We start from the raw sequence: 26,067 nt of genomic DNA on the forward strand, positions 1-26,067 counted from the left end.
ATAATACTACATAAATACAAAGGATTCCTAAGAAACTATTATGAACACGTATGTGCTAACATAACAAATTGGAAAACCTAGTGGAAATGAATAAATTCTTGGACCTGGTTAACATTCCAAGACTGAGTCAAGAAACAGGAAATCTAAACAGACCAATAATGAGTAAAGAGATTGAAGCAGTGATTAAAAGTCTCCCGTCAAAGACAAGTCCAGGACTTCATGGTTTCATTTCTAAATCTACAAAAACATTTAAAGAAGACCTAAATTCAATCTTCTCAAATTATTCCAAGGAAACAAAAATGAACTCTGCCAAACTCATTCTATGAAACAAGCATTACTCTGATACCAACATCAAAGTAACAAAAAATGTAAACACAACTGGGTGCCTGTAGCTAATGCCTATAATCCTAGCTACTCAGAAGGTAGAGATCAAGAAGATCATGGTTCGAAGCCATCCTGGGCAAGTACTTCTCAAGACCTTATCTTGAAAATACCTAACATAAAACAAGACTGGCAGAGTAGCTCAAGTGGTAGAGCACCTGCCTAACAAATGTGAGCCCCTGAGTTCAAATCCCTGTACCTCAAAAAATTAAACAATAAACCAATATCTATTGCTAACATATGTACACAAATTCTCAACACAATACTATTAAACCAAATACAATAGCATATCCAAAGGATTATATACCATGATCAAATGGAATTTATCCCAAGCATGCAAGGAAGGTGTAACATTTTCAAATCAATAAACATAATACATTATGCCAACAGAATGAAGAGCAAAACTGTGTGATCATCTCAATAGATACAGAAAAAGTACTCAATAAGACTCAATATCCCTTTATGATAAAAAAAAAAACCCTCTCAACAAATTAGGCATAGAAGAACCACACCACAATATAATAAAGGCAATATATAACAGCCCATCTGAAAAAGGAAAAATTGAGAGCATTTCTCTAAAGTAAGGAACAAAACAAAGACATCCACTTTCATCACCCTTACTCGACAGTGTTGAAAGTCTTAGCCAGAGAAATTAGGCAAAAGAAAGAAATAATGGGAATCCATATCAAAAAAGAAATCAAATTATCCTTATTTGCAGATGACATGATTTTATATACAGAAAAATCTAAAGACTCCACAAAAAACTGTTAGAACCAATAAATTTGGTAAACTTGTAGAATGCAAAATCAACATACAAAATAACAGTAGCACCTTTATATCGCAATAGCAAACTTGCTGGAAAAGAAGTTAAGAAAGCAATGCTGTTCACAAAAAAATCTAAGAATAAATTTAACCAAGGAGGTTCAATGGTAGAACACCGATGAAAATAATTAAAGAGGATACACACAAAAAATGGAAAAACATCCTATGTTCATGGCTTGGAAGAATTACTATTAGTAAAAAGTTTGTACTACTCAACAGGATCTACAAATTCAAGGCAAGCTTCATGGATGATCTCTTTCACAGAGACAAAAATAATAATAATAATGATAATAAAATTCATATAGAACCAAACAGCCTGAACAACCAAAGCAATCTGAACAAAAAGAATAAAGCTGTACTTATCACAACACCTCACTATAAAACCCTTACAGTATGGTATTGTCATTAAGGCAAGCATACAGACCAATGGAACAGAACAGAGAACCCAGAAATTAGTTTTGTACTGATAGCCAACTGGTTTTCAACAAAAGCACAGAGAACATACATCACAGGAAAGTATCTTCAATAAATGGTGCAGGAAAACTGGACATCCATATGAAGAAGAATGAAACTAGAACTCTGCTTCTCATAATGTACAAAAATCAACTAAAAATGAATCGAACACCTTAACATAAGACTTGAAATTATGAAATTAGAAGAGAACATAAGGAAAGTCCTTCAAGACATTAGAACAGGAAATTTTTTTTTTTTGGCCAAGACCCCTTTGGGACATATACAAAAAGAAAATTAGACACATGGTATTATGTAAATCAAAAAGTTTCTACACAGCAGAAAAGAAACAATTAGCAGAGTACAGCGAAAACCTAAAAAGTGAAATAAAATATTAGTAAATGTCCATCCAACATGGAATTAATATCCAGAATATATAAGAAACCCACCTCAACAGCAAAATCCAAGTAAATTGTTTTAAAAATGGCCAAATGATCTAAAATGGGCAACACCACACACACACACACACACACACACACACACACACAAATAAAAATGGCTCACAAGTGTATGAAAAATGCTCACAATCACTAATCTCCAGGGAAATGTAAATCAAAACCACAATACAATATGATCTTACTCAAGTTAGAATGGCTATGATCAAAAGACAAAAAAACTGCAAATGCTAGTGAGGATGTGGAGAAAGGGGGATCTTTTGTACACTGTTGGTAACAACATATGTATAGGCATTATGGCAAACAGTATAAAGGTCCTCAAAAATAAAAATAGAACTACCATATGACCTTGCAATCTCACTCCTGGGGTAGGAGGGTTTACAGCCACAGGAACTGAAGTTACTGTATCAAGGAGATGCTTGTTCTGTCATGTTTTTTGCTACAGTATTTACAATACCCAATATATGAAATCAAACAAGGTGCCCACTCATGAATGAGTACATAAAGAAAATGTGGCACATACACACAGTGAAATATTGTTCACACATAAACAAAGGATGAAATTCTGTCATTTGCAGCAACATTCATGGAACTGAGGACATTATATTAAGTAAAATAAGCCAGACACAGAAATTTTGCAGTCATCAGTAGAAGTTAAAAGAGCTGGTTTTGTGGAAGAAGAGAGTAGACTAGGGGTTACTGAGACAAGGTAGGGATACAGACAGGTTTGACAATGGGTACCAAAATATGTAGATAGGAAGAATTAATTCTAGTGTCCTTTAGCACAGTAGGGTAACTCTGGTCTATAATGATTAATGATGTTCTTCAAAATATTCTAAAAGGAGAACCTGAAGTCTTCCAAAACATAGAAATAATAAATATTTGAATATACAGAAATGGCAATTATCCTGATTTGATTATACATTGTATTCATGTATGAAATTATTGTACTTTAGACCAGAAATATGTGTAAATATTATGTTAACTATAAGTAAAAATTTAAGAAAATGCTTACTGATATACATAAGTATAAAGTGTCAGATGTCTGTAACTTACTTTCAAATGGCCCAGAAAAAACTGAGTATGAGTGTGGGTATATGAGCACTTGTGAGAGTATGTGTGCAGTTTTGTGTGTCAGTTCATATGAGAGTGTGCATGTATGTGTGTGTGCATACGTGTGCACAGAATGTATGAGAGTGTGAGTTTGTGTGTGTAATTGTGCAAGAGAACAAATTACAGCAGGACAAAAATGTTAACAATTTCTAAACCCGAGTGTGGACTGTACTCTAATTTTCCTTCAACATTTTTGTATTTTTTTAAGTTTCTGAATAAAAAGGGGACTTTTTATTTAAAAAAAAAAAAAAAAGCAAAGGAAAAAAGGATCCCTTGCCCCAAATCTCAAGCACTGGGGAAGAATGCATGCCTGATGGGCCCACGACACTGGATGAGTTATATTCCTCACATGCAAGGCTCCTGAACACTCACCGTCCTAAATCTTATTTTTATATGGCACACATTTAGAAAATTTAGGAGTGTCCTGGAAAGTTGTAACAGCTGCTGTGTGAGTGTTGGGCCCCGGGGCTGGGGGTGGATGAATGTCTGAGGAATTCTGAGGCCTCTGAGAGAGGTATGTTTCAGAGAAAGGCCCCAGACTGCCTGGGAGCTACAGTGTGAGAAACAATCCACTGGACAGGGCCTGACAGATGTTATGAAAGGGTGGTGTTAAGTGCCTTTTTCAGGATATTAAACCAGCATCCTAACTGGCAAAAAAATGAATTGTCACTGACATTATGTCGGCCCATTGGAGACCCTCTCTGCTACTTTCCATAATCTGGGAACCATTATACCCAGGCAATAGATGTGCCCCTGGGCTGGAATCTAAATAATGATTTCTAATAAAACCTATTTTAGACTGTTTGGGCCAGAGGACAGGGACAAGTCACAAAGCATAATGTACTTAAAGCCGCCCTCCCTCCCTTTCTCTCTCTTTTGAAAGACCTGAATAATGGAAGAAAGATTTGGTGATAAGGCATTTAAAAAGGCCTTTTGGTACTGGCCAATCTGCTTAGCTAATGGCTGTAAACTGACACCCCTAATGAAATAAAAATGTCTGGGTTCAAGTGCATAGCTGTACAATTGTTAGCCATGCTGAACTCTGGCTGGGATCTTGGTGATGGGTAACACCCTGACAATTTCCCATGACTTCCTTCCTCCTTATCCCCTGGCCATTGAAAAGTAAACAAAAGAACCATGCCCCAAATTAACGTACAGTAGCATCAGAATTTTCAGCCAGCGACAGAGTAGGCTTTACCATTTTTCTGTCTTTTCTTTGTTTGTGAAAGTGCTCTGATAATTTTTCATCTCAAAGTCTAGGGAGTTCTCTCAAGAACAGGGAGTGTTCTCTCCTGACGTGTGCTTTCTAAAAAGGCAAACATGAGACAGAGGCACAGAGGCCGGTGAATCCTTGAGACCATCACAGACCCTCATTCTGCCTTTGGCCGCTTCCTCTGAGCTGGGGGTGCAGACAGTAGACAGAGGAGAAACCCTGTCCAAATGTGCTAAGACGGGATGGCTGTGGTTAGACTGTTTTCCCCTGCTCTCCCTCACAGCTTGCAGTTGTCTGATTTCAATCAGTGGCAGGTCCCTCCACATGTCCAGCCATCAATCTTCCACCGCCCCTGGATGAGTGTGGCACAACACGAGGCCATGTTCCAGTTAAAAAATAGCCTTTGCCGCAGCTTTCCTTCTTCAGCCACTGATAAATATACCTTTGATATTTTTATTAAAAAAGAAAGAAAACTCATTGGGAATTATGTTTCATTTCTTATGGCACAGACCAAAGCCCCTGAAATTGTGGAGGACTGAGGTCTGTTGAGTGGGAAAACAGACAGGAGGTCTGAGCTCTGCCTTCAAAATTACAGTTTTGCCAGGTAGAAAAGCCCACCCCCAAACAGCAGAACAGCTGCAATTTCTAAAAAGGTGCTTCCCCTTCCCCCCATACAGCTGTGTTCTTCAGCAGCTTTCACAAGCAGCAAACCAACATCACGTTCTTACTTCTCCAAAGAGAAATGTGTATTTAGTGAGAAACACAGGCTCGAAAGAGAAAATTTGAAAACAAATTATGCTCCCTCCTTTAACATTCTGTCTTGTCCATTGAGGGATTTTGGGGCACCTTTGATAGAGTCACTGTGTCTCTTGTATCAATGAGTAGACAGAGGCAGGGACAGGGTGGCAGTGGGGAGAGTGTGGAAGGCAGGGAAGTGTCGCTCCCACACAGGGCACTCCTGGCTAGGCTCCTGGAGATGCCTGCTCACTTAGTCACCTCTAGGAGAAACAGTAAACATTCCGTAGCCATGTTCAGCTGCCTATTTTAAAATAGGCTGTTCCAATCTATTTACGCTCAAGGACCCACCTACCTTCCTGGAAGAGTTATTGGAGAACATCTGGAGGTGCTAAGGTGTAATCGTACTGATCCCTATATATTCCTACTACTGCCTTCTATGCATCTTCAAAGCTAAGGAGAACTGACCAGAGTAAGGCTTGTTCCAGTTAGATTTTTAAATGAGGTCAGTCTCCAGAGCTAAGCTGGATCTTCCAGTCTTGTACCTGGCAACCTAAGAATTGTAAAACAGGTACTGTTTGCATCCTACCTCCACAGGGTTGCAAACTTACCTCTCATCCTATGGTTTATAGGGCTATCTAGTAGTGGCTTAAGTCTCTGAAGCCTTTACAGAAACACTGAGGAAGAAGGGAGGGGGAATTTCGAAATGGCATGGTATGGTAATTTGAGGTGAAAAACCCATGAGTCATGGGCATTTCTATTTTAGAAAATCATAGAACTAACAGAAAAGAACCTGGGATTCGGGGAAGATGACAGAACTTGTTCTAGGCAGCTGGTACTCTGTATGCTTGGAGTAAGGTTTCAGGGAACGCTGCTAGCCTTCTGCTGTGGGGAGGACCATAGATGATATGGTGTCTTCATTTTAAAGTTGAAGAATTGATTCATGTTATAAAAAGGGGAAGATGAGTCATAATAACTCCAAAAGGACATATAGGAAGCAATCTTTTCCCCAAGGACAATTTTGTTTTTATTAATTGATTAAATAATTAATTTAGAGTTGGCACCTCACTGTGTTGCTCAGGCTGGCCTCAGACTCATGATTCTGTTGCCTAATCCTCTAGTGCTGGAGCTACAGGAATGGCCACCATGCCTGGCTTATAGTAAATACAATTTTAAAACCATTTAAATGGCTTGCCCATCTGGTTAATCCTTTTACAATTGATCAACTGAATCCAGTGGCTGCCCATTCTGGCTAGCTTGCCAAACTCTATAAAATTGTATGAGTTCTGAAATGTTCAGTTGCTAAATGAATGAGCAAATAATGTTGTGTTGGTATTGACAATTAGAACAGAATAAAAAATGTTATTCATTCACTGAACATGTACTTTTGAGGAGTCTAGTGCCATGAATTAGACACCAGACTTTGAGGTGAGAATACAGCAGAGAAAAGATATGTACTTCATAAAGCTTGTATGTTAGAGGAGGAGACATACAATAAATCATTACATGAAAGGCTGAAAGGTATACAATGGTAGATATTTACTGATAAATACTGCTATTGCAATAATACAGGTGATTAGAGATGAGCTTTCTGAAAAGATTTACTTCAACAAAGAACTGAATGATGAGGACTAAGTCATAGAAGCACTGAGAGAAGAATGTTCCATGCAGACACACCTTCCTACATGTGTAAGGAAAAGAAAGCAAGCCTGTGACAGGGTGATCAACCATCCCAGACTGCCCAGGACTGAGTGGGTTCCAAGGACACATGATTTTTTTTTTATTTGTTTATTCATATGTGCATACATTATTTTGGTTATTTCTCCCCCTTACCCCCTCCTACCCCTCCCTCTCCTCCCCATCCCCTTCACTTCCAGGCAGAATCTGTTCTGCCCTCATCTCTAATTTTGTTGAAGAGAGAGTATAAACAATATTAAGAAAGACAAAGCATTTTTGCTAGTTGAGATAAGGATAGCTATACAGAGATGTTCCTAGCATTGCTTCCATGTATAAATGTGTTACATTCTAAGTTGATTCATCTCTACTGTCCTTTTTTCTAGTTCCTGACTCCCTTCTCATATTGACTTCTGTCACTGTAAAGTTTCTGTATTATCTCCTCTGCAGTGGGGACATCAAATACTATCATTTTTTCTGTTTCTTACCTATCCCCATACTTCCCGTGTGTGCTTTCCCCTTATCATGTGCCCCAAGTCCAACCACATTGCTGTATTTGCATGTTACACTGTTGGTGGGAATGTAAACTAGTACAACCACTCTGGAAAAATATTTGGAGGCTACTTAAAAATCTAGACATTGATCTACCATTTGATCCAGCAATACCACTCCTGGGGATATACCCAAAAGACTGTGACACAGGTTACTCCAGAGGCACCTGCACACCCATGTTGATTGCGGCATTATTCACAATAGCCAAGTTATGGAAACAGCCAAGATGCCCCACCACTGACGAATGGATTAAGAAAATGTGGTATCTATACACAATGGAATTTTATGCAGCCATGAAGAACAAAATGTTATCATTCGCTGGTAAATGGATGGAATTGGAGAACATCATTCTGAGTGAGGTTAGCCTGGCCCAAAAGACCAAAAATCATATGTTCTCTCTCATATGTGGACATTAGATCAAGGGCAAACACAGCAAGGGGATTGGACTTTGAGCACATGATAAAAGCTTTAGCATACAAGGGAGGGGTGAGGATAGGTAAGACACCTAAAAAATTAGTTAGCATTTGTTGCCCTTAACGCAGAGAAACTAAAGCAGATACCTTAAAAGCAACTGAGGCCAATAGGAAAAGGGGACCAGGAACTAGAGAAAAGGTTAGATCAAAAAGAATTAACCTAGAAGGTAACACACACGCACAGGAAATTAATGTGAGTCAACTCCCTGTATAGCTATCCTTATCTCAACCAGCAAAAACCCTTTTTCCTTCCTATTATTGCTTATACTCTCTCTACAACAAAATTAGAGATAAGGGCAAAATAGTTTCTGCTGGGTATCCAGGGAGTATGGGGGGGAGACGGAGGGGGCAGAGTGGGTGGTAAGGGAGGGGGTGGGGACGGGGGGAGAAATGACCCAAGCCTTGTATGCACATATGAATAATAATAAAAAAAATAAATAAGGTCTGCATGTGAGGGAGAACATATGATTTTTGGTCTTCTGAGCCTGGCTAACCTCGCTCAGGATGATGTTCTCTAGTTCCATCCATGTACTTGTGAATGACAAGATTTCATTCTTCTTCATGGCTGAGTAGAAGGACACAGGGCTTTTAGTGCTAAGACCAGGAAACTACTGAGCAAAGTGGGAGGAGATAGCCATACTACACATGGCTACACATGGGAAATGAGAGGGAATGAGTTGAAGAGGTAGACAGGGACAAGGTCATGTGTGATCCGTGGTCTAAAGTTATTTTATTCTGAGTCTGATGAGCACCTATGGTCTGTCATCTGGGGTCTCAGGCTCTTACTCTACAGAAGGTTCTTATTGCATATGGTATTGACATTTAAATTATTTAGTATTTAGTACTCAGTGAATATGGGATTAGATCAGTAATGTTTTAGATTCTGTGGGATTTTGGGAAAGCAAAAACTGGTACACAGTGTTGGAATAATCAGACTTTCTAATTTGCTGAAGTTGTTACATAAATTCCAGGGAAAGAATTGGAAGCAGAGAGGAGAAGACCTTGACATTAATATTTTAGACCTACATTTCTTAGAGGAACAAGGGAGGTTCTTTGAGATTATGTGTATTTGTGGGAAAAGTAGGAGGGAAGGCTCAGTCTATTGTGAAGACTGTGAAAGTTTGAGAATGAGGAAGATTGAACTGTAAGTTTTATAAGATGAAGGAAACATCAAGCATTTAAGATGGCATTGAGTTATTTGGACTTCTTTATAATCTGGTGCTCATTGTATAACTCTTTCTGGTGAACTCAGTCAGAATTAGAACACAGCATAAGTCCAGATAGAAAGCAGAATGGAAGGTGATAATAAGAGACATGTATAATGTTGTGTGGGATGGGGTAAGGGAGGTATTCATTTCCTGTATTGACTCCTATCAGAAGCTTCTGGAGGGAACATTAAACAAGCATTCATAAGAGGCCTTGGGGAACTGAACTGATCATTTCACTGGCCACTTATGGCCACACAGTGGCTGAAGGCTAGGGAAACAACCCTACAATGATGCTGGTAGGTAGGATCTTTCTGACACTTTGCCAAATTTGTTTTTCAAGGTGGATGGCCCATCTGTAGCCTGAATTGTTCATCCATGCCTCATTATTCCTTAAGTAGATGAACGAACATACATCTTCCTTATTGGTCTCCCAAATTCCATTCTTGCCCTCCTATAATCTTTTCTCAGCAGAATAATCAACAGTTTTTTACAAACAAGTAAATTTGGGCTAGAGACTTGGCTCAAGTTGTAGAGTATCTGTCTAACAAGTGTGAGACCCTGAGTTCAAACCAAAGAAACAAACAGATAAATAAATAAATAAAAACAGGTAAGCTCACATCACATCATGCTTATAAATATGCCAATAGCTTCCAACGTCTGAAGAGTAAAATCCCAAACACCTCAGCACGTTTTTCATGGTGCTCATCGGTGGGCCCCAGCTTTAGTGCACTCCTCTTTCCTCATCCACTCCACCCCCAGTGGCCTTGTTGCTCCTCCTGAAACACTCCACAGTCATTTCCACACTGAGGCCTTTACTCTCAGGCCATTAGTCCCACTTCCTGGCACACCCCCTCCCACATCTTTGCCAAGAGTTACTCCTTCTGATATTGTAGCTGTCTACTTAAAAAACATTTTCTAAAAGAGATCCTTCCTGTTTCCACCATTCTGTCACTTCCTGTCACCTCAGGTTGCTGTACTGTCTCCATAACACTCAGCAATCTGTTTCATTTATTCTACTACAATGGAAGGAAATCCAAGACTACCAAGGCAAACTCAGGCCACCTTCTCTTTTTTTGTCTTGAAAATACTTCTTCTCCTACATGGCTATTGAACTCAGGGGTGCTTGCTCTCCTCGTCTAGAAATTGTATCTTGGTCACCTTCTCTTCCCTTTTCCTCTAATGTTGATAGCAGTGCTTTGGATGTACATCTTCATGCATTGCAGTATAAGAGCTCAGTCTCCATTTGGCCTTTAGGATTGAAATAGAAAGAACTCAATGACTGGCTTGCATTGGTTTGAAGTGACGTAGGCCTACCTGTCACTTAATAAAAAGAAAAGAACTCTTGAGTATTTTCTTTCTTAACTCACTGACATTCTGCATTAGATACTTACTAAGCTAGATAAAAATGAAAAGCATTAATACTTATTTTTACCAGTTACTATCTTGTGCACATACTCCCAAAGAGAACTTACTAGTCTGGTTGATGATTCAGACATTCCTAGGTTGCCTGCCCAGCACGATATTAATATCATCTCTTCAGAATACTCCATTCTATCATTCCCAACATTTAGGCCGGTAGAAGTGCCTGGAATATTATCAATAGCATTAAATATTATTTTTTAACAGAAACAAGGGAAAACCCTTCACACTTAAGACAGTACCTGTCATTTCTATCTTACCTGCTTCTAGTCTTTTCAGGGTCAAAAAATCCAATCATAGGAAAATGTAAAAATTTTTAAAATACTTTTATGTTGGAAATTTTCAGTAAATAAAGTAAGTTATGCTTAGCACACAATTTCTATGTGAAAGTTTCCTTCCCCTAAATTATATTAATGTAGTTAGTAGGTAGTAATAAGGTATAGTAAGTAGCACTTGGTACATTGCTTTGCTTCAGTCTTTGTGTGTATCTACCATGGAAGCCGTCATAGTGGGTTCAAGGTAAACCATTAAAGCTGAAAGCCTTTGATATGAATTTGACCTGTCTGGTAACTTATTACTTGACCTAGTTCCTGAAAATCTTTTTTCTCACTTGATTTGATGAACTTTGAATGATTTATGTATGAAACACACTCTCTATTATGAGTGTAAAAGATGATGTCTTTAATCTTTTGAATCTTTTTGCTCACTTCTTTTTCCTCCAAGACTACCAGTGAGTTGATACCTTCAGAATCATGAGACAAAAAGAGAGAAATTTTATAATTGTTCCCCTTGCAGCTCCTCCTCAGAATTCTTTCTTGCTCCCCAATTTCTTGTCTTCTTTTTAAGAATCAACTTTCCTTTTCCTCCCTTAAATGTGGCTTCATATTTTCTTTTCCCCCAAATCTTTTGATATGTGAGAGAATCAAGAACCAGAACCACACTGTAGAAAGTAGAGTGCAGAGGTGAAAAGTCTGATTCCTGAAGGCAGGCTGCCTGGGTTCAAGCTTCCAATCTGCCACTTACTAGCTGTGAGAAGGTGGGCAATTTGTTTTAGCTCTCAGTTTCAGCCCTTGTAAAATGGGAATATCTGTGCCCATCTTATAGGCACAGTAATTAATAACAGTGCTTGGAAGTTAGTTAGCAAGCCTACAAAACATATTGCTCTTATTATAAGTTCCCTTCCAAATCTTCACTCATGCATGTCATTATCCAAAATCATTACATCTGACAAACCATGTAGGGTTCCCACATAAAGCCTATGTTTCTCTATTCAAGCATGTCACTTCAAATCGGGATGAAATCAACGCTGTGTGCAGTTTAGGAGAAAAATAACCACAATAGGAGTATGTACAATGTTTCTGGAGGAAAAGGAAGGCACCTACACCATTTGTCCTGAGGACAAGAAAGCAAGCATGGATTGGGGTTTAACATTGTGGCTAGGAGCCTTGGAACCTCTTGAGTGCTGGCCTGCAAGGGACACACTGTTCTTCAAGCTTCTCTTAAGACATGGTTCAGCCAGCAGCTCAAACCCATTAGGTGGAGGGCTTAGGACAATCATTCGAATCTGATGAGCCTTCCTCAGAGCTTAACTTCCCAGAATTTAGCATCAGCATCATGTCTCAGACTTTTGTTTTAAGTCAAATGTAATATAAATATGTAGTTATTAACTTTCAGTTTTGAAAAAAGGTGCCTTAATTAGTAGCAGATAATTTTCTGTTTCTATCATATTTCTTTCAGCATGTGAATTCCTAAAGTATTAGAAATTTACATCTATTACAAGTACATACTGTGCATTAAATGTTTTTATCTAATGGTTATTATCTAAAACATTCAGAGCCTTTAAATATATAGTCAGTAGTAAGCAATTTTTGTTTTAAGGATATTGACCAAATTCTGTTATAGTATTCTTTTTTTTTTTTTTTTTTTTTTTTGGTGGTGGTACTGAGGTTTGAATTTAGGACCTCATGTGTGCTGGGAAACACTCTACCACTTGAGCTACACTCTCAGCCCCCAAATTCTATTTTATTTGAGATAATTTTTATTAAATTAAGGTGTTTTGAGATCATGTGAAAGTCAGTGTGCTTATCAGGTATACTCTCTTTTTCTGTAATTTCAGCTACTCCAGAAGTGGAGATAGGAGGATGATGGTTCCAAGCCAACCCAGGTGAAAGTTAGATAGACCCTGTCTCAAAATCGAGCCAGACATGGTGACTCACACCCGTTGTCGCAGCTACCTGGGAGGCGAGTAAGAGGATCACAGTATGAGGCTGGCCTGGAAAAAGTGCAAAACCTTTCTCCATGTGAAAAGAAATACAGACATGGCTGAAATGGTAGGTCTCCATGAAGCCCTGAGTTCAATTCCTATTACTATCCCTAAAATAATAATAATTTTAATTGACACATAAAAATTAAGGAGTCACTTTTCAATATAGGATATTTCTTTATTTGTGGAGTGTTTTATGTTGACAACAGAACTAAGATGAGCCTCAGTCCCACTTGATTTTGAAGTAAATTTTACTTGCACTATCCTATAAAAATCCTTGCTTAAAGACCAGAGGACAGATGTATAAATTGTAAATCTTGTTTTTCAATAAGAAATACTGCTCCTACACAAGTCTCTTTTCATTCTCAGTCTCTGAAAAATCCCACTTCCCACCAAGTAGTCTTTAGAGCTGGAATGACCTCCGGCATGATAATTGCTCAGGCCTTTCATGGCACAGACTTGCAAATATTTTCTTCTGGCTCTGGCATCACAAGAAAATAACCACTGTTCTGGTATTGCACATCTACAAAAAGCAAGTTTACCTCCTAGGAATTTAAGACTATCCAATGTTCTTCTTTCGGAAAGTAATGATGTCACCTAGCCATGATTTAATGAGTAGCAACTTATTGGGACTATGTTCTGAAAATCAGAGCTACATCTGAGTGAACACATTAAAGGAATAAAAAACAGTGGACAGATTATTTCACATTTTTAAGAAAATTGCATGAATGCTTTTAGTATTTTCACAGTAAATTTCCTTTAAATAAGTTGACTTGTAGAATCTTTAATAATGCAATAAAAGTAAATACATTTTAAGAAAAGCTGTGTTTTATGAAAGTGCAATTTAAACTAAACACAGCAAAAAATTTCTTAAATATCACATTCACAAGTCAAAATAATGGGAAAATGCTTTTCTTTTTTAATTTTAGGGGAAAAACCCTCTTAGTCAATAAAAAATCTGAAAAATTTGAAATCCTGCAACTGGCCATGACTATTCAGCTATAAGAACTAAAACTCCAAATCAAATTACCTCAAGCAAAAAAAAAAATATTGACTCACCTAACAACAAACATCAGACCAGGTTTCAGGAAGAACTGGATCCAGGCACTTAGGCTATGTCCTGTCTCCCTCCACCTCTTCATTCTCAGCCAACTTTTTTCCATGTGAAAAGAAAGAGACCCCTGAGCAACACGAGATTTACAGGATTTGTGTAGCTTGAGATCTGTAAAGAAGAAAGATTATTTTACTAAGTCTTAATAAGAATTTCTTCAAAGAGCTCTGGTTGATGCTAATTGGGTCACATGTCCAACCTAGGATAAGTACTTTACCTAATGGAGTAAAATCACATGCCTACCCTTGCAGTAAAAATGTATGATAATGAAATAGATGGCCCCATCATCACACAATGAAGGAGGGGAAGCAGAACAAAATGAATGAATACATACATGCATCAATAAATACATATATACATCATAAATAAATAGAATAAACCAGATGTTTGCCACAATTCAGCAAATATGTAATGAACTTCTAAGGGTGGTGTAACAATCTTACATATTGCTGGTCAAAGTCATTGAGGGAAAAAGTAAGGGCTTCGGGTATGGACATAACCATGGCTACTCAAGATTCTCCTATATTTTTTGGGTACTATTAGAAAGAAAATAAGCAAAATGAAAAACAAAATGGCAAATTTCATTTTTACCAATACCAAGACTCATCAAATTATGTGAGGTTGCCACAAATGGTAAATTCCATGCAAAAACTGTGTGGAAGGGAGGGAAAACAGTGAAGAGTGAAGGTATGGTGGTGGCAGGCCTCTGAATGTCAAAATCTACTTCCTGAAGGGAGTACTTACACCTGAGCATCCAAAGATATATCTTGGAAAGAAAAAGCCAAAGCAGGAGAGAGCTGGTTGAAACAGAAGGCACCACTCCTCACCCATAACTAAACAGAATGATTAATTCAGAAAAAGAGAGGAGACGGGTTTACAAAATGCATTGTGTAGAGACTGATATTTGCATGAAGCAGCTTCAGTTTGTGGTATCTAAGGATAAGGAAGGGTCTGTGCTGCCAGAAAAATCAAAACAAAAACAAAACCCTGCTTGGGTAGATTACCACCCTTGGGTCCATCCCCACTTTGCAAAACTCATATTAATTAATATAGCTAGTCCACAAACACTCCATTTATACAATAAGAAAACAAGAAAGGAATTAATACTGACAATATTAATTATTAAATGTTAATAATAAAAGAAGAAGTGAGCAGAAATATTTACTAGCAGAATGACTTTCCAGGAAAAAAAGATACTCTTGGAAGAGATTAATTTTTCTTTTCTTTTTTTTTTTGGCAATACTAGGGTTTGAACTTGGGACCTTGTGCTTGTTTACACTTGAACCATGCTCCCAGAACTTTTTACTCTAGTTATTTTTTAAACAGGGTATCATATTTATGCCCAGGCCTGCTGGACTACAATCCTCCTATTTACTCATTCCACTTAGCTGGGATGACAAGTGGGCAACACTACACTGACTTTTCACTGGTTTACATGGTATCTCACCCAGATTGTGCCTGGCAGATCAGATTAATTCTTAAACAACTATTTTGACATATTTTTAAAGGCTAATGTAGCAATAGCCTCTATGAATGGCAACCACAAATTAGAAGGTCAAGAACTTAGAAAGGAGGTGGAGAAAATAGTAGTAGAAAAGTAGCACAACTTAATAAAGAAGTAGGAAAAATAAAAGCATTAAAAAATGAAGAAAGAATCAGAAGGAACTTGGAAGTGAATAAACCCTGGGAGGTGGGTGATGGGAAGAGCAGTGGACACAGAGGAGGAAAATGAAAAAGAAATGCAATACAACTGAAATAATGGTTTAAAAGGATTAAAGAGAAAAGAAGACATAGCACAGGCATACCTGGGGTCTATGTAAGAAGAAAATGGAATGAGAACAATATTTAAAGATAGAACACTTTCCTAGAACACAAAAAAGGTACCCCACCCAAATCAAAACAATCCTGAGTTTTTACATAAAGATTAGGCAATGTGTACATTTTTTAGTAAACTTACTGGACTTGAAAAACAAAAAATTGTTTGGAAAGCTGGGGAACACTATGAAGTGATTTATATGGTAGAAAGAAATCAATCTTCCTGAATATATTTTTATAATAATATTTAATGTCAAAAATCAAGTGGCATATATGAAGAACTGATTCCTAAAAAATGGATTATCCATCTTGTTTTCAGGTACCCTTCACGGATATGAATCATAAAACAATAAAGAAAATGTCATATGAGGGAGAACATACGATTTTTGGTCTTTTGGGCCAGGCTAACCTCACTCAGAATGATGTTCTCCAATTCCATCCATTTACCAGCGAAGAAGAACATTTCGTTCTTCTTCATGGCTGCATAAAATTCCATTGTGTATAGATACCACATTTTCTTAATCCATTCGTCAGTGGTGGGGCATCTTGGCTGTTTCCATAACTTGGCTATTGTGAATAGTGCCGCAATCAACATGGGCATGCAGGTGCCTCTGGAGTAACCTGTGTCACAGTCTTTTGGGTATATGCCCAAGAGTGGTATTGCCGGATCAAATGGTAGATCGATGTCTAGCTTTTTAAGTAGCCTCCAAATTTTTTTCCAGAGTTGTTGTACTAGTCTACATTTCCACCAACAGTGTAAGAGGGTTCCTTTTTCCCCACATCCTCACCAACACCTGTTGTTGGTGGTGTTGCTGATGATGGCTATTCTAACAGGGGTGAGGTGGAATCTTAGCGTGGTTTTAATTTGCATTTCCTTTATTGCTAGAGATGGTGAGCATTTTTTCATGTGTTTTTTGGCCATTTGAATTTCTTCTTTTGAGAAAGTTCTGTTTAGTTCACTTGCCCATTTCTTTATTGGTTCAGTAGTTTTGGGAGAATTTAGTTTTTTAAGTTCCTTATATATTCTGGTTATCAGTCCTTTGTCTGATGTATAATTGGCAAATATTTTCTCCCACTCTGTGGGTGTTCTCTTCAGTTTAGAGACCATTTCTTTTGATGAACAGAAGCTTTTTAGCTTTATGAGGTCCCACTTACCTATGCTATCTCTTAGTTGCTGTGCTGCTGGGGTTTCATTGAGAAAGTTCTTACCTATACCTACTAACTCCAGAGTATTTCCTACTCTTTCCTATATCAACTTAAGAGTTTGTGGTCTGATATTAAGATCCTTGATCCATTTTGAGTTAATCTTGGTATAGGGTGATATACATGGATCTAGTTTCAGTTTTTTGCAGACTGCTAACCAGTTTTCCCAGCAGTTTTTGTTGAAGAGGCAAAATAGTTTCTGCTTGGTATTGGGGGGGGAAGGGAGGGGGCCGAGTGGGTGGTAAGTGAGGGGGTGGGGGCAGGGGGGAGAAATGAACCAAGCCTTGTATGCACATATGAATAATAAAAGAAAAAGGAAAAAAAAAAAAAGAAAATGTCAGTACATTTCAAAAGGTAAAAATGATACAAAAAACATCGTCCAACCTCAATGTAACAAAATCAGAAACTAACAGAAGCAACAACAACATATCCTCACTTCTTAGGGATTAGAAAGTTCCTAACACAGATTTTTTCTCAGAGAAAATTTAATCTGAAATAACAAACATCTAAAAACATGATAAGGCACTTCATATTAGAACTTATATAGCTACCAGTGTTCAGAGAAAAAAATTATGGCTCAAATGTTTCCTGTTAATAAATAGGAAAGATTGAAATCAAACAGAATTGAACATATGTCTTCAAAGGTTAGAAAGAAACAGCAAATAAATATTAAAATTGAATTAATAAAAATGTAATTAACAAGAAAGTAAATTAATCAATGAATAAATAAGCCCAAAAGTTATATTGGTGGGGGAGAAGAAACAGATTAAAACACACACTGAAATAACTTGAAAAGTTCAAAAGTGAATGAAATTAAGATAATTAGACTATTTTTGCCTAACTCTAAATAAATTTAAAAGTCTGGATGGAGTGAGTTTGTTTTCCTCTTGAAAAGTGTTTACCAAAACTGGCTATAGAAGAAATAGAAAAATGTAAGCAGGCCAAGTTATTTAGAAGAAATAGAGAAAATTGTAAAGACAAAACAAGAAACTTCCTCTCAAAAAGGCACAGTTAAAAAATAGTTTTACAGAAGGTTTCCCACGAACTTTTGGAAGATCACATTATTCAGAGCATAAATAAAGAAGGAAGTCTTCTGAGGCTTTTCTAGAAAATATAAAGACTGCATAGCCTCATAGATATTACCCTTGTGTTGGCTGTTTTCATAGAATTCATGGCAGTTTGCCTTTTCGAAGCTCCCAAGAGAGAACTTGACCAGCCAGGTGAAGATGTGTACAATGTAGTTTAAGAATCAGAGTTTGACCCATGACCTTGCCATTTCAACTGCACGGTACAAATCATGAATCCAACCTGTCCTCAGAGAAAGTTGATTATAAAAGGTCATGAACATACGGAGGCTACCTTAAAGTCTGTCCATGTAGTTCGTGATAAAAACTTATATGTAAATCTCATTTATGAATATCCACACAAAACTCTTCGATAAAATAGGGGTAGAAAAATGCATCAACATTCTAAAACAACAGATCATCATAATCTAATAGACATAATTCCGGAAATGCAAGGATGGTTCAATATTAGCATATCTATTAGCATAATCATTATAGTCATAGGTCTATAAGAAAATATTTATGATCATTTTCATAAACACTAATGAGGTATTTAACATAATTTAATACCCATTCTTAAAAATTTTAAAAACACTGAAGTATATAATACTTAATAAAAGTGCTCCTTAACAAATTATATCTTATCTCAATAGACAGCTAGTTATTTCCTCTAAAGTAGGAAAAAGAACAATGACTGGTATTACTACTATTACTTAAAATTGTTTGGGAGGTCTCACACAATGCAATTAAAAAAGAAAGAAATTAGAGGCATAACACTGGGAAGGAAAGAGTAAAAGTTAACAACTTTTGTAAATGACATAGGAGTATAACTGGGATGCCGAAGAGAACCAATTAAAAAGTACTTCAGATAATCACAGAATGCAGTAAGACAGCAGGGTGAAAATAAGTATAAACCAAGGAAAGCTCAATCCTTATAAAGACAAGATGAATGTGGCCTTTTCCTATTGGTCTTGTGATACAAGACTCAAACAACCAGTGTTCCACCCTTCAAGGTACACAATGACTTTACAGTTTACTTGAATTCTCCAGAAAGCTGCATGTATAAGGCCACACTATTCATGACACCATATCTCTTTTCTCTTAAATCAAGGCCTGCAATTCAATTCCCTTAGCAAGACATCTCTGATTATACTCAGCCAATAATCCACATAACCATTGCTCTGCATTCCTTTAGCAGTAGCTTGTCTTGTCTTAATTTGTTTACTTGTATGCTGCTTACTAAGTAAGTGTTAAGTGGTTCATGGTTGTTTTACCCATGGAATTTGAGAACTCTTTTTCTATCCCCTCCATCTACAGTGTTTATAAAGTCTTAGTTGTTTATATCCAAATTAATTTTTAATAAATTTTCAAAATAGAGAAAATATTTCAATGTTTCAGACATTAAAAAGGATACAATGGCATATAATGAAGAGTTTTTCTCCTTCCCTTTCCCTATCTTTTCAGTTCCCATCATCCCAACAGTTAAATCCCTAGTGCTGTTTTCGTATTTATCCTTCTAGATAAATCTTATGCTTGTGTAAGTCAATACAATTACAGTTTCTCTCTTTTTTATCCTGTTTATATAATTGGTAACATAATGTATTCATATCTCTAAACCTTGCTTTATACCTCAACAGTATATTTTGAATATATCCCCATTAATACATAAAGCACTTCTTTGAATTTAAAGTTGTACATATTATTCCATTATAAGTATATGCTATCACATATTTAGCTAGTATTTTATTAATAGACATTCATATTGATTCCAATCTTTTGCTACTACAATGTCTTTCAATTGGCATAACAGATAAATACAGGTAGATTTCTACTAAATTCATGGATAAATAGATGTTGGATTCATTTGTAGTGAAATCACATAAAGATAGTTTAAAATCACCCTAGGCTCTAAGGCAACTTTTCAAATTTATGTTCTAATTGACAATGTGTTGCTTTCCTATTTTAATAGTCAGAGATTCCTGGAGAAATTCTCATTAAAGAGCATCTCTTACCTCTGCATGTACCAGCATTATAGTAGAAAGTCAATGAAGATGAGGATTATTCAAGGGAAGGAACAAGTTTATTCCCTTCACTCGGAATTATAAAATTAGACAAGGTGACTGATTTCAACTCCTACAAATCTTCTTCAGTTCAGGTGCTATGTCTGATCAAGTAGGAAGATAATTCGTATGCACTAAGACAGTCAGAATAATAACTATGATTGTGATCCACAGTCTTAAGAATCTGGACTTTGAACCTTATTTCTGTCACTTGTACAAATTAGCATATTTCTATCCAAAATTAGTGCATCAATAAAATATGGGTAATCTTTCTTACCAGTGTCTGATAAATAACACTATATTAATGTTAGTTGTTATTATTAATTAGTCTTCTTAGTGAACGTAAGCAAACTTATGCTCATTCATAATAGCAACAAAATGCTTTCATCCTGCTTACTCCTAGAAGACATAGACAAGGTGGGCATTTCAGGGACTACATCCATTGATGCCGAAAGCTATCAAACTTGGTTAGAACTTACAAGGGTCATATGGCCAAGCTCACTCACCAGAATCTGACATTTGCTCTAGTGTTTTTAAACAACCTCGATTTCTATAAATAGGCTCAGACAGAAGCTTGCATTTATGAAGTGCTCTAGCCTCCTTATTGTTGTATTCAACATAATGGTCTGCAAACATAGTTGTTTCCTGGTAGCCTTCCCTACAGGACTACCTAAGCTCCATATAATTATATATGGTGTAATTACATGGAGTATTATGCTAAGTATAACATCTATCTATTATTTAAGCACGTCTATTATTTAAGTAATCAAACAACAAGGACATCAATAACTCTTAAAATGAAAGCTATGTTCTAAAATAATAGCAATTGGAGAATTCAAGCAAAGCAAAAATAAATTTCCTTCATTGTACTAGGCAGGACTCATCACAGCCCTCAAAAGGGAATCATCAATAACATCAAATCTAATCTAAGGTTTAGGATACACTAACACTTCCCTGGGAGTCTGGAGCAAAAACCAAATAGGACTGAGGCCATTGTCAGAGATAATGCTAAGGGTTACTGATAATACTGATTTATGTCATTTTTTGGCTGCTGACCATTAATTTAATGGTAAGTAGACAGTGTTTGTTCTGAATCTAGCAAGTTTTAAATTTTAAATTTGTTTTCCTCAAGACTTCTTAGGAAATGAATTAGTCTTACTCCTCACTTAAGCACAGTTTTTCAAATACAAATATATTATGTTAATTTCCTAAATATTGTACTTTTAAACTGGCTCAGAAACATGAAAGGGAGGTTAATGAATATGAATGACTGAATATATTTCTAATACATAAGATTCCTATACACAGTTTTTCATTTCTCTTTTCCAAAATAAAACTTGTATTAAGAAAAAAAAAAAGGTTTCACCTGGTTGGATCTTCTATTGATATATTTTGGAACCATTTCTACTCCTTCATTTACTCTTTCCTCTACTGAAAGAGCTGAAGTTCTGACTGAACACCACACTTCCCAGAAGTACTGGCCACCAGAATCTTAGGTGCCCCAGTGAGAGGTGCCTGGCCAAAGAGAGGAAGGGCCGTTGTTGCTCCTATGGTGATGGAGGGCACGTGGGCTTCTGCAGAGTGAATGTGCCATGATTTTGCCAGTACTTCCTAGAAAGCACCAACTTCAGGATGTAAGAAGTGAGGTGGCAGCTGTCTGAGATGTTTGCCCTTTCCCATTTCCTGAACAGTAACTTCAGCTCCCTTGATTCCTGCACATATTATTCTTATAATGGTTTTGTAAGACTTTGATCTACTGACTTAAATCCCTTCTCACTTGATCATCTTAGAGCAGGTTCTATTCTCCTAGGTCCTGACTGATAGTAGTAAAAGTAAAAGCTGGAGTCTTTCCCTGATTCTGACTGTGGCAGAGGTTTTCTGGCTTTTCTTAGGCAAGACCTTCCTGTCAGGTATGACATGTTGAGGGCTGACCAATGGAGTGAGAGCACAGAGCAGGTACACCCCCTGGGACTGACTCTCACTATTCTCCTCTTTCCCCAGCTCACTCAAAGGAGTAGACTCCCAGAGGTACCTGCAGTCCACAGGGGAGAAAGAGTTCCTGACTGAGCCCAGAGCAGAGTCTATTTATTTACATATACATCTCTGTATGCAAGACTCACTAGAATGGGAAAGATAACATTTTATTGTGTGAAGCAATTGAAATGTCGGGATTGCTTGTTGTGGCAATTAGCCTACAACAATTAGTTGTAGGACTAATTAAATGTAAGGACTATGTCTTAGTCAGTTTGGGCTGGGACAACCAAATACCAAAGACTGAGTAGCTTATAAACAATAGGAATTTGCTTCTCACAGTTCTTTAGGCTAGGAGGTCCAACCAAGCCTCTGTCAGATTTGGTGAGAATGTACTTTCTGATTTATAGATGAAACTTCTTGCTGTATCCTTCACATGGCAGAGGCTTTTTTATATGGGCACTTTTCCCATTCTTGAGGGTTTCACCCTAATGATTTAATAAGCTCCCAAAATGTTCACCTCCTAACACCTTCAAATCGGGGATGAGCTTCCACTATGATTTTGGGGAAAACACAAACATTCAGACAATAGCAAACTATATTCTACAGTTCTTATTTTTCCCATGGAATCAAACATACATCTACATAGAGAATAGAGAGTCAGCAAGATGCTTGCTTTATGAATGAAGAAAACAATATATGAAGATAAATGTGTTCATGTTGGGGTAATCTGATAATTGAATGATCATTGGAGAGGGTTAGCTCTAATATATAGTACATGTTAGCAACTCTAATCTGAAAATCCAAAATTCAAAATGTGCCAAATTCAAAACCTTTCACGCATTGACATATTCCCCATCATGGAACTTTGCTTCATGCACAGAATTATTCAAATATCATATAAAATTACCTTTAGACTATATAAGGTACAAATGAAATGTTAGTAAATTTTATATTTATAATCAGATCCCATACACCAAAATATCTCATTATATATCTATAAATATTCTAAAAGCTAAAAAACTATAAAATTTTAACTCTTCTGGTCTCAAGTATTGCAGATCAGGAACACTCAATTTATAGTGTTTGTTGTGTCACATATGTTTGAATGAGAAAAGTGTACTAGTTTTCCAGTCTGTGTGGGATGCTCAATTCAAACCTGCTCTTCACTTACTAGGTGGTTATCTTGAAAAACATGCTTACACTCTTGAGGGTTCAGTTTCTTCAAACACCCATTTGAAATGGGAATGATAATTATAATACTTTCTAAGTCTATTTTGTTGGTTCTGTGATTTCCTGTTTATACTGTACAATGAAGAGTGCTGGTATATCATATGCATTTGTTGGTATTAAATATAAAAATGTTGAAAAGTAGCCTCACCTTTCTTGTCTTTGGCCATCTTTGGTTTGCTTCTTTTCTTTCTCTTTAATTTTGCTTTGGTTGTCATAGATAGATAGTTCTTGGATAGAACTGATAAAAAGGTTTTGGCTTCCTCTTCATTTTACAGTTCCTAGATTTATTCCAGTTTGCAAACATCCTTGATGTGGTCCCATATTAGTTTATTACCTCCATCTTGTCATTCTTACTACATTAATGTGCTGCCCAGTTAACAGGAAATGTCCTCTTTCTTTCTTAACAGCTTTAAAACTTAGGTTTTATTTTCTGTTACGATTTTTAAGGACCTTGTGGAAATCTTTAAGAGATTTTGAGTTTATAGCCTCAATACACCAAGGTCTGTGCTACAGATCACTCTTTCCATTTGTGCTTTGGGACCTGTTGTGCTGTTTATTTCCCTGCTTGTTAGAACACTTCTCTCCCAGTTCCATATGGTATTCATGTCTATAACCTGTGTGTTGTCACTACATTATTCTTCACACTCTTAATTTTCTTGTCCCTTCCCCCCTGCAACTCCTGGATGCCCAGTTCACTGACTTTAAAGCCATTCAGCTTTTCTCTGCCCTTCCTTCTCTATACCCACGCTACCACACACACACAGCTGTGATTTCCTTTCTCCTGTCAAGACTCCTTTCTTGTTGAAATCAGCCATGTGTCCTCAGTAAAAATCTCATATGCCCTCCAAGAGAACTGTTTTCTATGTGACTTGGAAACTTTTGTCACTACAACAGACAGCACTCATAAAATGCTGCTTTAGATTTGTGGGGCAGAACTCAAATGCATATGTTCTCTTTGACTTAGAGAAAATGAGTAGGTCAACTACTTGATGTCATGGCAATCTTCAACTAAATGCCATTTTCCTCTCTACTTCTACCCACCCAATGCAGTTTTATGAAGTCACAGAGGTCATGGAGTATGGGAGACCCTTCAATAAAATGGTGTGTGCATTTAATACCAGTTTGTTTTCTTTCTTTCAGTCTTTCAAATCAAGTGACAGGTATATAAGGCCCTTAAACCAAATATTGAGGCTTTCTTCTTTGATGGGGGAGAATATTTGGCTGAAATTTCTCATTTCTTATTCTTGAATTCAAAAGAAGACAGAATAGCTCATGATGAATAAATCCATCTTCAGTATTCTATGTGAAAGATACCTGGCAGAGAGACAAAATAGACCCTTTACAAGTTTACAGTGCTTTTTAAAAAGTTATTTATTAAAAGAACATTTGTTAAATGTTGTCTATGCCTTGCATTGGCTTGGAATTCCTTTCAATAATCCCGGTATCTTATAGTAACTCATGCACTTGGACCACAAAAATAGTGGGTAAGGATGGAGAAACCCATAATAGATACACAGTGGAAGACTTTTTTGTAGTATCTGTGTTCATTAAAGCCACCTTAAATGGAACATACTAGACTCCCAATCAAGTGACCAGTATGAAGGTGACTCTGGCCTCTCTAACTCTTTAATATCCTTTAGTTTGTCTTTAATCTCTTCCTGCCAAGCCCTTGGCCAAGTCCTTATTGCCTGCCTCCCTCATTCTCTGCTGCTCCACTGATTTTGTCCACTAGGCTCCTGGCTACACCCTATCCTATCTGGTCCTCAAGTCCTTGTGTTCTAAGTTCTTCTCCCCCTACTTCCCACATTCCATACACATTTTTCTTATCATCTCAACTTCTTACTCAATTATTAGTTTCTGAAGAGAAAAAACTACATGTAATGTATACTTTCTTCCTATCATATGAAACAGATATAGTACAGTATGAAAGTTCAGTCCATCTAAGGTAGGAAGAATGAAAACTAACCCTGCCCTTCAAGATCTGGCTGCTTATGGGCTGATGGACAAACTGTACACAGGTAATAATGCAACAACACTTTAGCCTTCCTAGAACATCTTAAATGTGTGTATGATGAAAGCAAACATACTCATATTGCAAACTTCAACAAAATAAGAATTATATGAAGTAGAGATCCTTTCTTCTTTTCAAATTCTAGCCTTCTACTCAGAGAGATGCATCATTAGTATTCATTCTTCTGTATATGTTGCAGGCATAGGTAATCCACAAATACCTCACAATATTTAAGGTGCTCTGGAGACATACAGTTGGCCTTCTCTAGCTAGTTTCTGCCTCCATGGATTCAACTAACCACAGACCAAAAATATTAGGAAAATTGCATCAGTACTGAACACATACAGACTTTTTTCTTTGTCTTTATTCCCTGTATGTTAAACAGCATTTGCATTGCATTAATTATTATAAGTATTTAGAAATTGTGTATGTGGGAGGATGTGTATAGGCAAACAATATGCCATGTAATGTAAAGCACTTGTGCATCCACAATTTTGGCATATTTGAGGGTCCTATAAGCAATCCTGTGAATACTGAAAAACAACTGCCTCTGTGTGTGTACGTGTGTGTGTATGTGTGTGTGTGTGTATTTATGTGTGTGTGTGGTCCTGGGGGTTGAACTCAGGGCTTTGAACTTACTAGGCAAGTTCTCTACCACTTGAGTCCTAACTCCAGCTCTTTTTGCTTTTAGCTCTTTTTCAGATATGATCTTGCATTTTTGCCTGGGCTAGCCTTAGTCTGCACTCCTCTGTGTAATTAGGATTATAGGCATGAGTTGCCATACCAAGCTACTTTATTTTAACATGATCTTTATTTGAATAACTATGAAAAAGTGCACGAC

At 37.0% G+C, this 26,067-nt stretch overlaps 1 pseudogene; it reads left to right on the forward strand.

Moving 5' to 3' along the window:
* The first annotated feature begins 12,699 nt into the window (after nucleotides 1-12,699).
* LOC109687520 (protein SET-like) overlaps nucleotides 12,700-26,067 on the forward strand; it is a 36,112-nt pseudogene continuing 22,744 nt past the window's right edge.

This window comes from Castor canadensis, chromosome 1 (genome assembly GCF_047511655.1).
Source record: "Castor canadensis chromosome 1, mCasCan1.hap1v2, whole genome shotgun sequence".
In the NCBI taxonomy this organism is placed as follows: domain Eukaryota; kingdom Metazoa; phylum Chordata; class Mammalia; order Rodentia; family Castoridae; genus Castor; species Castor canadensis.